The sequence below is a fragment of the Bacillus rossius genome, chromosome 10, assembly GCF_032445375.1.
Source record: "Bacillus rossius redtenbacheri isolate Brsri chromosome 10, Brsri_v3, whole genome shotgun sequence".
Classification (NCBI taxonomy): domain Eukaryota; kingdom Metazoa; phylum Arthropoda; class Insecta; order Phasmatodea; family Bacillidae; genus Bacillus; species Bacillus rossius.
In genome coordinates, this window is record NC_086337.1 from 1,373,411 (window position 1) to 1,391,783 (window position 18,373).

Genomic DNA, 18,373 nt, shown 5'->3' on the forward strand with positions numbered 1-18,373 from the left:
TCATCAATACATGGTCTAGGCAGTGATTTCCCAGGATCTTGGTGAGCAGGGTAGGACCGTTGAGGGTCATGGGGAAGAGCAGCACTGATATTGTTTCGCCCCCTGGCGTCCTCCTGACCATCCTTTTAATGCTTGTCGTGTCCAGGCCGAGTCCTTGCACTTGCTCCAGTAATTCGTCTGTATCATGTTCCACATTGAGCCCTCGAACAACAAATCTGCTGCTTCTTTCTTCAGGTAAGGGGTGTGTGTAGCACTGAAAGTTTTTCACTTTGAGTTACTGGCGCAGGTTGTCGTGGTGGGTTGGCGTTGCATTTCTTATTTTGACATTGCATCTGGATGCTCTTATTGTATAGTCGTCCTTCAGAAGGTTGTTCAGGTGTTGTTTGTGTTGCATGAAGGCTTGATTCATGCCTGTCTTTACTGTGATTACTGGCATCTTTAGTTTTATCGGCATTTTGTTAAGTAGAATTGTCTGTGGTTGTGCTGGGGGTGCTGGTCTCTTCTTAAGTTGATCTTGCGTTGAGTGTGCTGGTGGTGCCTCCTGTGTGGGTGCGGCATCTTCCTCCTTGGTTGGAAGTAGATTGTACCTGTTTGCTGTGTGGAAGGATTTAGCCTTAGGGCTTGCTTCTGGACTTTTGCGTGGTGGCGGGCCATGCTATGTACCTTGGTTTGTCACCACCTGCCAGTCTGATTACCTCTGAACAGGGCTGCTGGGTGGGGTGGCATCCCTGGCATTGGTTGTGATATAACTATGTTGTTCTTGTTGCATTTTCTAGGCCTGCTGCTGCTGATACCTTGTAATATACTGAAAATATTCGGATTCACAGACAATGTTTGAAATATCGTCAATACAAAACGAGTTCGTTTTAAATGCAGATAAGTCTCTGATTATAAATGGGTGCACACAGGAATTTTGATCATCAATCTTTCGCAAATGCACATGCAGAAGGATAATGTTTTCATCTACATCAGAATCTAAATGGAAAATATTATTTAGATAATAATTAACCCACACGGGGCTTACACACTCATTTTTGGACGGACAATAAAGTTTGTAAACGTCTAAACATTGTTTTGAATTATTATTTGAAATGGTGGCCATTTTGTGGCAATAGCCAAAAAGTGTAGGCAAGCACATGGGTGTAGGAAAGCCTGCACCGGTCGCCATGTTGTTTTCACCTAGAGTGGAGCACTTGTCGCAAATTTATTCATCGCCTGGATTTTCGATAGTGTTTTGTCCACGAGCATAGTATATTGACGAAACATTGTTTACACAAATACACGAGTTTTTAAAACACTATTTACACTAAAATTCGGCTATGCTGCGACTTATCTTTATTCGTGTGCATGCACAGGCAGTTGTAGCACACGAAATTCACTGTTTAAACACTGAACTCGCAATTTGTTCGCGGAATCGTGGTAAAATTCTCGGAGTACTTTCGCGCGTGAACTGATCAAACGATAACCGATGTATTCATTGTGATATGGCCGTTGGCAATGATGTATATGTTTTTTTTTGTTTTTTTTGCAGTTTGTACTTGCCACTCGAAATAGCTGTACCAGCAGTGATTGTTAAGGTGGGTTTACGATTGAAAATTAAGAATTAAGACTTAGGGCCGGTTTTATGACCTCCGGCTAAAGTTCCGGCTAAAATTTAACCGCAGGCTAGCTCTTATTTCGGTTTTATGACTCCCTGTTAACGTCTACCTTCCAGTTAAAGTTCTGGCTAACCTAGCGGGTGGATGAACGTGCCGCTAGCTGCTTAACCGGAGGCTAAGCAACAGAAAATAAAATGGCGATGTATCAGGCGAGGTTAGTTGTTGTTAAGGCCCTGTCACACTGTCAAATTTTTGCTTCCAACACCTTCCAATATGTTGGATCCAATATCTTTGAGGGTTGTGACGTCACGTTAAACGTCACTATCGCAGCCATGTTTATTTGAGAGATTGAATGTCTAGAGTTTCCTTCAAATATTTTACGTATAGGACTGGTTCTAAAATATGTTGGATGTTGGATGGGATCAGCCAATCAGAGTTATCTAAAATAAAGCGGCCGCTTTTGTTTCCGTTTCCGAAGTGTAATAGTTTAAATATCAGCAATGGCGAATGGGAAATAAATGCAGTAATTGAATTAATACTATTTTATTTCCTGCTGGAATATGTAATTGTTACCTATTGTATATTTTCCTCCAATTGAATCTGTATGTACGGAAGTGCAGGTTAATATATTTGACTAAAAGAAGTTACTGTAGTTTTGGAATATTATGGTCCTTAAACCAGAAAACATCTTCTATTCAGCTTACGATCATTATTTGACTGCTATACCAGTTTTGCTTATGTTCAGGTATTGTTGATACACTAAATTAAAACAGCAAGCATTGCGTACAAAATGTGCCATCAGGAATGAGGTATCAAAACTAGGATATGCATTTCGGAACTTTTACCTACAAATCCAAATTAATAACACCTAAAATAAATTTTAAAATATTTCAATTCAGAGACTTGATGTAACTAAAATTATTTTGGCTTACCCAATCAATCTTTCTTATAAGTCATTGTTCTCCTTATTTCACAATAGCTGCTACTCTGTAAGTATTGTCTGGAATTTTCTGGAATATAGACTCATAATTTCCTGACAATAGATGGTACTGACTTATGTTAAAGCAGCATCTCTGAGTAAGCAAGTAGCTCTGGTGATTTGCAAGAAAGGCCTAGAAATATTAAAATTCTGCCTACGTGTTCAATTATTATTATTTAAGTTTTGAAAGTAATACCATTTTTCGTGAATGTAAATATTTGTGTAGCAGATCCTTGTCAGTAAGCCTATACTTCCCAGGCTGTTTGAAACAAGCATACCTGGTCTAATATATCGTTAAAAAATTATTTTAAAGAGATAATGTTACTGAGGTGAAGTTAGCTTAAAGGCTCAGGTTGAGATTTGTAACAGTAAATACACTTAATTCAAAATAAAACAAAATTGCCAATTTCTAAACACAGCAAAAATTAACACATTCACTTTAAAGTATAGGAACAATTTTGATGAAATACAAGTGAAAGTGTCCATACAACAGCAGCTAGTTGGGTGAGAAAATAAGCGGGAATGAGAAGGGATATGCCTACTTACAGATTTACATTTAATTATATGCTTTATTCTTACTAAACATACCTTTAAATATTGTTTTTGAAGAGCACTATAAATTGCACTACAAATTTCAGGTAAAAATTTTGAGATGGTGTTGTGTGGAATACTTGTAGAGAACATAAGGGACTTAAATGATTCCCCTGTCGCCAAAAATTTTAATGTAACTGCCAGCCTCTGCTTTGCTGGTATAGACTGGCACAAATGAGTATCCTTCTTTGCAATGCGAGACTCCACAATTGAAAGAAGATCAAAACTTTCAGAATCCATTATTACATAGTTCGGAAATGAATCGGCATCTTCGTATCGAAGTTCATGACAAAAAGGGGTAAAACACCATTTGTTTGCCGGGAAAGTATCCACTGTCTCGTCCACCATCTGCGTTTCCTTTTCTTATATTTCTCTTCTAGTTTACTGAGACTTGCTACAATTACAATTACAGCTACAGCTTTTGAAACACTTTGATGCTCTTAATGCAGGCATTGCAAACACCTGGAAAACGTAAATTTTAAACTGTGTATGATCACAATATACCTAAATTGGAATATAACCTACTTAAAAAAGCCCGCGTTCCTTGACCCAAAATTTGTTTTTGATTCTAAATACTGTCATTTACAGTTCTCTACAGAATGTTTGGTAAAACGAGCTCACTCAAAGAAAATTGATAGTGTGAAATGACTTCAAATATATTTTACATTGCTCGTCAAATAATATTGAATACAATATATTTGAAGACGTATTTCATCCAAAATCACCCTTCAAATTTTGTTGTCCAGTTTATTGGATACAATATATTTGACAGTGTGACAGGGCCTTTAGTGATGATGACTATTTGAGGAATTCTATTGAATATTTGCAGGATGCGATGGAATAATTTATTATTAAATGTAAAATGCTTCGCTTTCGTCAAAGTTTTATTAAAAATTACATGGCATGAAAGTGTAGTCACGCTTTTCTATTCTCGTTGAGTCGTGTATTATTATTTGACTTGAATTGATCACGAAGTACATAAACGTATGCTATGTATATAAACTTAAATGTTCCTGCTTAAGAATATGTGTAAATAAGTGAATTTTAAAATTGCAAAACGAGGGTTATTATTACCGGTAGGTACCTATAAAATGCGTGTTTTCGTGGAAGTTGTATCTGTGAATTTTTATTCGTAATACAGTGGACATATGCCGGGAATGAAATGCACTTCATACGACTTCAGACGTGGTTCTAATTCAATGAATACAATTGAATGTGAAAATAAATGTTACCCAATTATCCCTTCCCTATCTTACAAACCATTAGGTACTTAGTATCTACCTGCCACGCAAGTGCAAAACGAAAACAGCACTGGAATTATTCTGTTTACCGTATCCAAGTTTATCCCTTGATCCTATCGGCATGACCCTTTATATGTGAATGTTGAAAAATCCTGTACACAACACAAAATACCTAACATCACGATGCAAACAAATTATGCCAGGTCTTGTAAAAATATATTTCTTTCGTATACATTTTACAATCATAATTATTTCCCCAGTGAATATATCTAGGATCTCTCGACCTACTAAATTAAAACAGCAAGCATCCTATACCACAAACTAATTCCATCAGGATCGGATTAATTTGGATACGTGATACGAAACTATTAGTACAAAAATGAAACCTACACCAGTGAAATGAAAATCGACAAGTATTTTCCCGAAACGGGGTCTATATTACTTATTTGATTATGAAATAAATTTATGAAAAGTGTTCTCTAGCAAAAATGTCATCCCTATTTATTTGTTGGTATAGAATTACTTCGTTAGTTTTGGCTTAATATATAACCTAACAAAATCATGAGTTCCAATACAAGAGTAAAGTTGAAAACACACGGTTTTGAATCGTAAATTGTAATTTTATGGTTTAATACAAAGCAGGTTTGACGTCAAAGTAGTTTTTGGTTAATTTAATTATATCTGTTGCAAGATAAAGTTCGCGGCATATTTCTTTACTGCAGCTGTAAATATTCCGAATCACAATACAAACAAACAGCTGACTAACATTCTACCAGAAAAATAACTGTCTTGCAACAAAAGTTACCAAATTCTGTTTTATTTCATTACCAACACACCCATTATTACACCACACGCTTCGTCAGGTTCCGGTTAGCCAACCGCAGGCTAAGTATGGGTCATAATACACCCCTCGTTCGTTAACCGGAGGCTAGCCTTACCTGGAGGCTAGCTAACCTGAGGATTTAGCCGGAGGTCATAATATCGGCCCTTAAGAGTTATTCATGTACTTACTATATGACTCTATGTAAACTAGTGGAATGGTTTATGATTGTCGTGTGTGAATTTTGACGGGTCGTGTGCGAACCATATGATGACTTAAGACTTAACAGAAATGGTTATATTTTATATTTTTCGTTAAGACTTAAGGGAAGCGACCAATCACAACAAACCGGAACCTTTCAACCAGAAGTTTATGTCTTATTATTGTACCGAGCGAGGCAGTATTTAGGGTTAGAATTCGTATATTTGTCATTTGTAATCATCATCCATTTCGAAAAATAGATATCCCATTTATCAATAACCTATTTCAAACCTGCTTCTCCGTTTCGAACAATGGCCGACCATGTGTTTTGTGCTGTGATTGGTTAGAATTAACGACTTCTATGTCAATCATAAACTGGAAAATGTAGTTTTGACTTAATCGTGTGCTCAATGTTAAGTTATAATTCTTAAGGAAATCAATCGTAAACCCAGCTTTACAAACAACAGGAGTGTTCTATATATCTGTATATATTGGTGTATAATCGCACTGTTTTTAAATTGAACTGTGATGCTAATGTCAAAAATAGTGAACCTAAAATAAATAAAAAAATCAATATTTCATTTAAAAGAAACTAATAGTTTCCGGAACCATTTTTCTTCAGTCAAGAGTAACACTAACGATTTTTTTGTCTGGACATACAATTAATTAATTTAATTAATTGATATAAATGTTTTGCCTCACAAAAATTTATTTTTATGTCAAATTGATTATGTATTCTTTTTAAGATTAAATTTAAAATTTAAATATTATTCATATAAAATTTTAAATTTCAGATTTTTTGCCTAATAAATATTTATTTGTATATCAAATTGAATACATATTTGGAAAAGAAGAATTTTATGTCTATACATAAAAAAATCAAAATATACAGGAAATAATATTAAATACGTGGAATTGGTTTTTTTGTCTAGATATAATTGAGTTGTCCACTTGTAAAACCTTTTAAACGACATTTTTTTTAAATAAAAATCAATTTATACAATCTCTAGAAAGATGTCCGTATGATCTACAAAAATGTGAAGTTATGCACCCGTAAAACCTGCTAAAAATGCTTTATAATCCGAAGACAGAGTCGCAGCCACAAGCAAAACATGTCAAAATTTATTGCAATGGTTAAACATTCAACACCTGTTAAAAACATTCCACTACCAAAACCAGACAAATCAGAAATGCATCATGGCCTCTCGATGCACTACAAGTGCAAAACCTGTTAAAATCTCACGAGGGGATAAAATCATAGCATTATTTAGGGAGGAAGGTCATTATATGAAGGCGGGGTGCATCAGGGTGTGGTGTCCGGTTGGTCTCCTCATGTGGGTTTTCCCACTCGTAGTCCACCAGGTGTTGTGGGGCTAAACGGGCTCGGGTAGAGCACCTAAGTCCATTGTGTCGGGCTTCTCCTGGGATTTAGGACTCCCTTTGACTCTCCCGTTGTGGTTCGACTTCATCCCTGTCTTCCGTTAGGCCGCTGGGTGTAACTGCCGTTGCCTTGGGGCTGTTCTCGCAGCCCTGTTCCACCAAGAATTGCCTCGTGTTGCATGGACACCCTTCCTGAGATGGTCCGGCTTCGGATTGCTCTGGCTCCTCCATGTTCATCCTGAACATTGAACTGCAGACCTGCCAACTTGTAAAGTTGCTTATCAGTAAGATTTTAAATTTTTCCGAAAAGTGCGTAAATAGGTCGCGGCATTTCATGTCAGTTATGCACACCAGTTGTTCACCATAAATAAGTGGGAAACATGTGTTATACACATAATTACACACAAACATCACATATCATGCAAATGAATTCTATTCTCTGTAATTTAAACAAACAAGATGAAAAATAATTTTCAAAACTTAATTTTCTTATGCTGAACATAAAATTCACTTTTTCTTTTAAAAATTCTTGAAAACCAATTAACCTACCATTTTTTTGGATGATGTTTGTTATTTTTTTCCCCTGAATTTTGCCACACTCAAGTTAAAATTATGCCACTGCAAACACTTGTAAAACCTTAACAAAATATGTCACCACGAGGGGATAAAGTTTGGAACAAGAATCTGTGAAAGGCAAAATGGCCCAGTTTGCAAACAGTCAACAATATTAGAAACTGCATCTAAAGCCATTTCATTAACAATGGCAGTTGTCTTAGTTCTACCGCAGCTATATTGCTTAGCCACAATACACTTAGGAAGCATTTTTCTAAGCAGTGGGCCAATATGATCTGCAACACTGAAGGGTATGTTGTGTTTCACTAAAAAATCAGTGAACAAACACTCAGCCTGAATAATCTTATTTTCAACAGTATGTAAGGGTTATATTTTTTTATTTTCATGTTATTTGAAATTACATGTTTCGCACACTTGATATGGATAGTGATATCATTTTTGCCCCCATGAGAAATATTTATATCACAGCGACAGACGGAACAAAACGCATGCTTCTCACTTTTCTCAGACTTCAGGATACATGAAAACTGTGTAGAGTATGCCGATCTAAACACTTGATCGTATTGTTTCTTTTTATCACACATTTTATACCTTTTGTTGGCACATAAGTACTATATTTACACAACAAAAAAGAAAAATAATCGACGCCTTGACTCAAACAACTTTATTTCTTTTTTGCTTCACTACACAACGAAATGTATGTGAAACTCAAATACATTCCCAAACATAACTGTATCGTAAATATTTTGCTTTAACTGAACCACTATAGTTTTTAATTAATATAAACCAAACCACTATTTGTTATCAAACACAACACTACACGTGTGGACATAACCTGAAATCTTGTACACGACGGGCCCATCTACAACAGTCCGAACCTGTGGCCTCTGGGCGGTCCGTGTTATTATCCCATAGATAAAGGTTACTATCTTAAAGTGAATGAATGACGTCACATTGTCGCACATACGACTGTCCAGTCTACAATTACGATATCTGATGTCTGAATCTAACGATTTCTAAAGTATTTACCACAGCGAAATACTGTGGAAGTGCGGCAAAAAATGTCGCCGAGTCAGTGCAAATATATGGTATTCTGTACTGTAAACTACAGTACATGTACCACAAAATGCGGTTAAAACAATCTTGCAGCACGTTAAAATCGGTACTTCCTTTCTTCTTGCCATAAAAACCGTTACAAAACTGTGGTATTGTACGTGACATTTACGGCACTGTTCTAACAAAAATACGGTACAAAAACTGTACATATGGTATTTACCGATTCAAGTACACTATTTTATGGCACGAGATTGAAAATGCTAGCACGTGAGTCAATGTAGAATTTCAGGCCAGCATAAATGTAATGCGTAAAATTAATGCCGCTCCCCATAAAAACTCAAGAATTGCAATTACCCGTACAAATTACGGCAGAATCGTACAAGTTGGCAGGTCTGGCCAACTGGATGGGGAGTCGTCGTTTATTCCATTGGGGAATGTGATCTGCGGATCCGACACGGGGTTGAGCAGGGCTGGGTCGTCCCCATCGTAAAGTTCTACGGACAATCCCTCTGGGTCCAGCCGATCCATCAGGCTCTCGAGCTCGCACAAAGTTGTGCCGCTCGAATGGGACATGGGGTGAGTAGTAGATGGGTGTTGGTCTGATGGGGATGTGGTACCAGTGGTGGTTAGGTGTTGAGCTGATGGAGATGTGGGACAAGGGGTGGTTAAGTGTTGATGTGATAGTGATGTTGGACGAATGGTTGTTGGGCATTGGTCTGGTGGGGATGTGGGACAAGAAGTGTTTGGGTGTTGAGCTGCTGGGGATGTGGGGTGAGCAGTGGATTATGCTGGTCATTTCCACTGTCCCTGTCCTCTGCTGGGACAGTTGGGGCACCTGTGGGTAGGACGAGATGCAAATCATCTCGGTGGATCTTTGTCGACCTACTGTTCGGGAGTCAGATCAAGTAAGAAGTGGGCCCTAGATGTCGCAGTACCTCCTGGGGGTGGCCCATTTGGGGCTCAGACCTGTGCAGTAGCACTTGCTGCTAGACAACAGGTGGTGACACCGGGCATACACCATTTGCCTGGGCTCCAATGGCATTGGTGGATTTGGTGATTGTTGAGTGTGCGTGGCTAGGAATCGAGCCTTGTGTTGCCGTGCTTCTTCTCTGAAGTCAGTGACAGGGGGACGGGTGACAACTCCTGCTGCTTCTGCAACCTGGAGCTCCTCTGGTAGGGCGAGATTCTGCCCATGAAGCAGTTCAGCAGGGGTGTGGCCTGTGACCACATTGGTCTGCCACCGCAGGCAATAGAGCAGCTTGGGTAGGTGGAGGTCCCATTTGGAATGGTTTTCCCCAGATGGAGGTGCAACTGGATTTTTATGTCCTGGTTGCGACGCTCCGTCGGGTTAGCCCTGGAGTGGTAAGTCGGGGTAGTGTGGTGCTCTACGTCCCACCTGCGGCAGTCGGCCTTCCTTTGCCGTCCTGCGAACTGTATCCCATTGTCCGTTAGTAACACTCTCGGATACCCATAACAGGGGAAAACTTCATTGTCCAGTAGGGCTGCTACTGTCCCTGCTTGTACATTGGATACAGCGAACACCTCTGACCAACATGTGAACACATCTGTGACCACAACGAGGAACCGCTTGCCCCATGATGTGCAAGGGTAGGGGCCGATGACTTCGAGGGATACAGTGTGGAATGGTTCCTCCGGCCGCTTGGGGCGCTGTCGCCCAATCCCATCGTCCCAGCAGGCCTTGCGCTGCTGGCAGAGCTGGCAGTTGCGCACATATTCCCGGACATCCCGTGCTATGCCTGACCAACGGAACAGCTTCCTGATCTCCTGTTGGTCTGATCTGCTCCCGGGTGGCCTGCTAGGTCATTGTTGTGGAAATACTGCAGCACCAGCTGTCATGCAGTGGGGGGTACATGGGTCTGCCAGGTGTCCATGTCACCCGGCACCCTGCTCTGGAGTACCCCATCCAGGTTGCGCTGGTGTGGGAGGGCACATTCACCGCATGCTGCCAGGTTGCGCTGCGTGTCTGGGTCATCCTGCTGGGCCAGTTTCACGTGATCTACCAGAGTGGCCAGGGTGGGCGATGCCTCTGCTTGGACCATGGGATCCGCTCGTCCGATGATGTAGAGTGCCACTAAAGGTGATGCTGCTAGACCGGTAGCTGGCTGGTGGGACAGTGGTATCAGGTCATCCCACCTTTCAGTGCCTTGGAAGATAATATCGGGGTCTGGGTGATGGGACAGCTCATCTGCCATCTGGTTCTCTCACCCAGGGACGTGTTCGACATGGAATGTGAAGCCCTGGAGCGTGCGTGCCCAGGGGTGAACTTCGATTTTCGTACCTGGGTGGAGTCCAGCCACTGCAGATACTGACTATCCATGCGCAGGGTGAATGGTCTCCCCTCAAGGTGGTGCTGGTAGTGTTTGAGGGCCCACACCACCGCGAGACACTTCTGCTCGTTCACATGATAGCATCATTCTGCGGGGCAGAACTTGGCACTTGCATACTCTGCTACCCGCCGCTCCCCATCATCACCCACCCGGTAGAGAACCACGCCCATACTGTCCTGGCTGGCATCTGTCTGGACAAAAATGGGCTCGTCTGGGGCCAGATGTGACAGGTTGTAGCACTCGCGGAACTGTTGCTTCACTAGGATGAGTGATTGGTCTGCGGCTTCCATCCACAGGAACTTTTTTTTCGGGGAGAGAAGGTCCGTCATGGGTGCGGTGAGTGTGGTGAAATTGGGAATGAATGAACGTAACCAGTTTAACATCCCCATTAGCTTCTGGAGCTGCTTCCTGGTGCAGGGTGCCTGTTTCCTGTCAATGAGGCTTTGCTGTTCGGGGATGGGGTGGCAGCCCTCGGCATTGACGATGTGCCCCAAGAACTCTAGCTCATGGGCGCCATTGTAACACTTGTGTGACACGCATGTGAGTCCATGCGTGGCGAGTCGTTCAAGGACCAGCGAGAGATGGTGGGCATGGTCCTCCCACATCCGAGACCAGATAATCACGTCATCCAGGTATGCAGCTGCAAAATAGCCAACATACCCGTCCAGGACACGGACCATCATGGTCTGGAATTTCGCGGGGGCGTCCTGCAGCCCGAACAGCATCGCACAGAACTGAAAGCGCCACCCATTAGATGGTATGAACATGGTCTTGGGGCAATCCTTGGGGCTTACCGGGACTTGCCAGTACCCCGACTTCAGGTCAAGTGTAAAAAAGATGCGGGCGTCTCCTAACCCAATGAGGGCCTTTGAGATGTAGATGAGGGGTAGTGGTGTGGGGATGGTGAGGTTATTGATTGGCTTGAAATTAACACAGAATCTAAGTGAGCCATCCTTTTTTGTCTGGCATTACGATCCTACAGTTGTATGGGGACTCGCTAGGCTTTAATGCCATCGCACAACATCTCTGCGATTTTCTTCCTGATGGCATGTAGTTCGCGGGGCCCAAACATGAATGGTTTCTCGTAAGGTGGGATGTGAGTGATGGTGGGGATGCAATGCTCTGTGACATTTGTTCAGCGTAGTTGGTCTGCTGCGGAGAACACCTGGGGCTGCTTCTCCAGGACTGTCTCTAACAATCTGTGGTACTCAGGGGGAACATTGTGGCGGAGATCAGCTAGGGGGGGGGGGATTTTGCCCGGGAAGGAAGTGGGCTGTACAGGTCGGCGGCCTTTGGCCCCCACATTGATCCTCCCTGCACAGACCACAACAGTGGTGTTCTCTTGCACTAGCCAGGGTAGCCCCAGGACTAGGTTATCACAAAGGTCCTACACAACCAGGCACTGGTTCAGCTCACAATGTCTCTAATGCCAATCCTTACCTGGGCACACCCAATCGTTAGCATGCTAGTCCCAGTAGTGGCCAGCTGGATGGTGTCGACCTCAGGCACCAGGTCCCCCTCAGGAATGAGGTGGGCCATGACATTAAGTGTATGTGGCTGCTGTATCCACTAGCAATGCTATGGACTGCCCATTCAGCTCCACTGGGATTCGGATCAGCTCTGCAGCCTCTGGCCCCATTTGGCCCAGGCGGGTTTTGGCCCGACTCGGCCCTGCAGCTGTGGGCGGGGGCAATGCAAATGCCTGGTGGGCGGCGTCGCTCGCCGGCGACCTGGGGCGGGCCCCGAACAGATGAGGCAGGCCGTCCCCACTAGTGCTAGGGGGATGAGACAGCTGCTGGACGACTGCTGCAGATGTGGGCGGGGGTGACGCCGATACCCACGCCCGATGAGCAGTTTCACTTCTTGGAGGGAGGCATTTCTCCCCGATGTTTTGGAATGTGGTGCGCTTGGGTGGGGTGTCACCACGGCCTGGTGGACGGGTGACACACGCGTGTGCAGAGCTGTATGTTGGGTAGGGGGGCGGTGGCCAGCCATGTCACTGTTCCCTAGACAGAGTTTCCCGGAGGTACAGCCTCCCCCTTTGCGCCAGCCAGATGGCCTCGCGTGTCGGGCACACATAGTGCCAGTGGTTTTCCGCTGTGGGGCAGTAGCGACAGCAAGGCAGGTGACTGTCTTGGGCACCCTGTGGTCCACCGCGGTGCTCCTCACGGTATGGTTGTTGCGTGGCTTGGCTGGGCAGGCTGGTTTGTTTCACTCCCCCCTCGCCCAGGGAGGATTGTAAGGCCGGTAGTTATCTCTCGGAGGCGGCTGTTCTTTGTACGGAACGACTGCTGGCGCGTCCTCTGGTTGCACTGCCTCCTGAGTTTGCGGGGTTGGTTGCGGCGTCGCGATTCCTTTGATACATCGGTGTACCTTCAGATTATATTCTTTGTCCCTGGCTCGGGCGAGGAAGTTTTCAAGTCCGTGTGCAACTACCCTGCGCAAGTATGGGAGTAGTTCGGGAGACACCAACTCTACAATGAAAGGGAGCACGACATCAGTGCGGCCCTGAGTGAAAGGTGGCTGTAAAGCCAGAGTTTGCCTTAAACAAATGCCTCCATGCTCTCCCCACTCTCTTGTGCGTGGCTGAACAGTTCACTGTGGCATTTGTTCTGGGTGCGCACGTCGTGGAACCAAGCCTCCAACCAGCGTGAGAAGTTTTCCCAGCCCACATCGTATCCTCCCACCTGAGCCCACCCAGTGCATGCTTCCCCTCGCAGCTGTCCGCTGACCCGCTCCATCTAGTCTTCGGGCGCTGTGTTGTACTGGGTTAGTTTCTCTTCACAGGCACTTAGGAATGAACGTGGGTTGTCATGGGCGTGGCCCGTGAACTCTTGGAGAGTGACAGGTCTGCTAGGGGGGCAGTGCACTAAGACCAAGGAGCCACTCTGTCGACACATAGGTAAAGTCCGTCGGGGAAGTTTACAAACTCGAGTGCGTCCGCGTATGCGAGGTGCCTGATAGTCCCACACTTTTGACAATGTGCTACTTCATCATGGCGGCCCATACACCTGTTCTCGGCACACAGATGGCCTTTAGGGGCTTGGATATATGTCTCTGCCCTTAAGGGTGGAAACTGACATGTGCAGCACATATGAGGTTACACACCAGCGCAGCTGTTGGTGTATGGTTTTCTGCAGCGGTCGCAGGGCTCCTTCATGGTGATGGTTACGTCAGCTCCCACATACATGGTGTGGTTCGCGGCTGTCAGACCCCGACGACAGGTCGCGGCATCGGTGGCGGGCGCGGACAGACCTGGGAGGGTGCTCCCTTCACTATTGTCCGAGCGGTCTTGTCCGCACGTCCTCGCCCCGCGGATGTTTGCGCGGTCGAGGTCGGTGGTGGAATGTGTTTCCTCAGTGATCCTCGGGTGTTCTCGCACGCGCTCGGCGTGCGGGTTGAGGGGTGGTGTCCTGGAGCTTGCGTGCTGCTGGGGTGGGGGTTTCCATGACCTTATTTCTCTGGCGGGTCCCGTTACCTGGTGCTGCCCTTCTAGGGCTGCGTGCCTGAAGTCCTTTGTCCCTACACTGCGAGTTATGTCATTTTCGCTCGCGTTTTTCACTGGTTTGTGCTGTATGTCTCTAGCAAGCTGAAATTTTATCGGATTTGCATAAAAAATGGTAGATACACTAGTTGGGCACCATTTGTCGCCCTACTGGTCCCTTCTACAATGTTGCCGTCGCTGAGGGCGCTAACTAGCCTAAGTTTAGACCCTGTGGGCCAGTTCACAAGTAGAGCGGAGATCCTCAGGGTCGTGACGTAGCCACATGACTGGCAGGGAGCTGGATCGGTATTGGTGGTGGCCCGGTGAGGGCGGAGCTGCTCAATTACCGATGGAACTGTTCACTTTTGAGGCGCGACACACAACTTGCCTAGTCCAAGTCTGAAGTTCGACTGTCGTGTTCCGCATAGCTGCGTGTCACCCGGAGCCAGCTTCCTGCAATAACGTCCCAAGCACGGCAGAACTCCTCAAGCCGCGAACTACCCCCCACCCTGGTGAGGCGACGAGGGGACATAACGACCTGTGCGAGTGAAGGGAGCACTTTTGACGATGTCAGTAGTTATAATATTAGTTATAAGATGAGTAGTAGTGAAAACAGTACAAACAATACTGAATTTGTAGCTACCGAGAATCAGTTTATATACATTGATCATGTGGTGGTAAACAATACCCCAGAAAATGGCTACAAAGAGACAGGTGTTTCTTGTAAGAAGAAACTATGTCCAGAAACTTGGAAAAGAAATGTCGCAAAAGTTAAGAGGTGATTGGTGTAGATTAATTTATGATAGTGCAATGCATTAAACTGTGTCCGAATTCTTTATTTAAGTTTATAAATCAACCAAGTGACCATATTAGTGCAAAAAATATTTGTGGATTCAGTTTGAAAATGAAGTTCAAACAGCACATTACATTCCAAAGAGCTTCGCCTGGGGCTAGTAATTTTTTATTTGGGGTGTCATTTCAAGAAAAATGGCATAAATTGCAAATAATTTCTAGTATAAAAAATTAAGATTCATATGCATGTTGTTTTCTTTGATAACATATTATTATCTCCTTTGATATGCTCTATACTGAAGTATTTTGTGCTAATGCAAATGTTTCAAAAGATTAAACCATTTTATTAATACAAAATGTTGTAAGTAAATAATTTGTAATTTCTGGCACTTAAATAACTCATATTAATTTATTTATTAAAATTAATTTCTTAAACAGACAAAGTAACAACAAAACATATAGAGAATTTGGACACAGCATGGGCAACATAACATAAACAAATATCAATTTTAGTTGGTCAGGTACTCTCCCAAAGGATTCCCGAAAATGCCGATGTGTTCACACAAAGGGAAGAACTATCGCTGTAAAGAACTTAATTGTCAAGATGTACGAAGAATTCACCAAGCTTACTACAAGGAAAAATCACTACTTGCGCACAATAATTTCATCTTGAGACACATACGCGTTTAAACGCCCAAACCAAGATGTGAAACCAGTAAAAGAAAATTCAGCATACAGTACATTTTACCAAAAAGAAGAGAAGGCATCGCGCAAAACATACCAGTCTGTCGAGAAACTTTTACATCAGTTCCTCAAGTGGGAAGAGACAGGCTGCAACGTTCGTGTTTGAAGATTCTTAAAAGTCCAGAAACCCCGCTCGAAAAGAGAGGAGACCGCACATCGCAAAATTTCCCTGATAAAAGAAAAAGTAAAGAGCCACCACACTGGTAAACTCATCCCACTTGAAGCCCACTACTCAAGAGCCAAAAATTGTGAACGACAGTACCTCAGCTCCGATCTTACCATTACAAAGATGCATGAGATGTTTAACAAAGAATACCCAAGAACTCCAGTTCAATACGAGTAATACAGAATAATTTTTGGTAACAACTTTAATATTGGTTTTGGAGCATCCTGTATCGATGCATGTTCAACATGCGCTAGTCTTTGTTCAAGAATCGAAGCTGCAATGACTGAAGAAGATAGGGGGATCTGAGATGTCAGCTAATAGTGCACAAAAAGAGAGCTGATGTGTTCTACGAATGATTAAAAGAAGATGTGGAAGGTACGCTCACGTTCAGCTACGATTGCCAGAAAAAACTTGTGCTACCGAAACTCCTGGAACAAGCTGCTTATTACCTACGTCAGATGTACCTGTACAACTTCACAGTGTGCCAAGGAAATTCTCATTCTTCCCAAACTCCGGAAAGTGTGTTAACTTATGCATGGCTATAAACTGATTTTGCTAAAGCATCGAACCAAATAGCTTCTGTCGTCCATCAAAACCTATCCCCTCAAGCAGATTTTGAAGGGGCAACAGGGGTTAAGGATAAGTCAGGGCATCTATAGTGACTGCTTGGCCAGAGCAGCTGAATGTCTGCTTAAATGGAGCTGCAGGGGTGTCGGCTGCATCGGGACAGCTTGGGCCACAGCTTTATCGGGGCAGCGGGTGTGACCACTTGGTCGGGGATCCTAGGGTGATCACTTGGATGGGACAGCGGGGGTGACCATTTGGTCGGGGTCACTGGTGTGTCCGATTGGTAGAGGCAATGGGGGTTACCACTTGGTCGGGGAAATTGGGCGAACTCATGGTGGGGACAGCTTGGGTGACTGAATGTTCGGGGTACCTGGGGTGACCGCTTTATCGGGGCAGATGAGGTGACCGCTTGATCGGGGCAGTGGGGATGACTGCTTGGTCAGGGCAGCTGTGTCGACCTCTTGGTCAGGGAAATGGGGGTGACCGCTTGGTCGAGGCAGCTGAGATGTCTGCTTGGTCGGGGCAGCAGGGTCAACCTCTTGTTGAGGCTAGGAGGAGACTGCTTGGTCGTGGTAGCAGGGGTTATTGCAAAGTGGGGGCAGCTGGGATGACAGTTTGGTTTTGGCTGCAGGGAACACTGCTTTGTTGGTGCAGCTGGGGTGACAGCTTGGTCAGGGGAAGCTGGGGTGACCGCTTAAACAGGGCAAATGAAGCAATTTTTTGTTCGGGGCAGCTGGGTCAACCTTTTGGTTGTGGCAAGGGGGTGACCGCTTGGTCGGTGTAGAAGGGGTCATTGCTTGGTCGGGGCAGCTGGAGTGACTGCTTAGTCGTGGAAGCAGGGGTGACCACTATTTCAAGGCAGTGGGAAAGATCACATGGTAGGGGTCACAGGGGTGCCCACTTAGTCGAGACAAGGGGGTGACCACTCTTTCGGAGCAACTGAAGTGACAACTTGGTCGGGGCAGGTGGGGTAACCACTATGTCTGGGCAGCTGGGGTGACAGCTTGCTCGGGAAGGTTAAGGTTACTGCTTAAACAGGGCAGTTGAGGTGACCGCTTGTCCTGGGCATCGGGGGTGACCGCTTGTCAGGGCAGCTGGGTTGATCTCTTGGTCGGGGTAGCTAATGTGACTGCTTGGTCAAGGCAGCTGGAGATGTCTGCTTGGTCGGGGCAACTGGGGTGACTGCTTAGTTGAGGCAGCTTTGTTGACCTTTTGATCGAGGCAGCGGGGGTGACCGCTTGGACAGGGAAACTGAAGCGATTTTTTTTTTTGGGTTGATCGCTTGGTCGGGGCAGATTGGGTGCCTGCTTTGTTGGGGCTGCAGGGATAACTGCATGGTAGGAGCAGCTGGGGTGACTGCTTAGTCTTGGTAGTGGGGGTGACAGCTTGGTCGGGGATGCTAGGTTTATCACTTGGTCAGGGAAGCTGGGGTTACCACTTGGTCGGGGTAGCTGGACTGACAGCTTGGTAGGGTCTGCCGGTGGCTACTGCATGGTGGGGGCAGTTGGGGTGAATGCTTGGCCGGGCAGCGGGGATGACCGCTTATTCGGTGCAATAGGGATGAACACTTGGTCTGGGCAACTTGGGTAACCGCTTGGTCACGCCTGTCGGGGTGACAGCTTGTTCGGGGCTGTGGGGGTGACCCATTTGTCGGGAAAGTGGGTAGTCACCGCTCGGTCTGGGCAGGGATTGACCACTTAGTCGAAGCTGTGGTTCTCACCGCTTAGGCTTGGCGGTGGGTGAGAACGCTTGATTGGTGCAGCTAGGCTTATCGCATGGTTGTGGCAGCAGGGTGAACACTTGGTATGGGCAGAGGGAGTGACCACTTTTCGG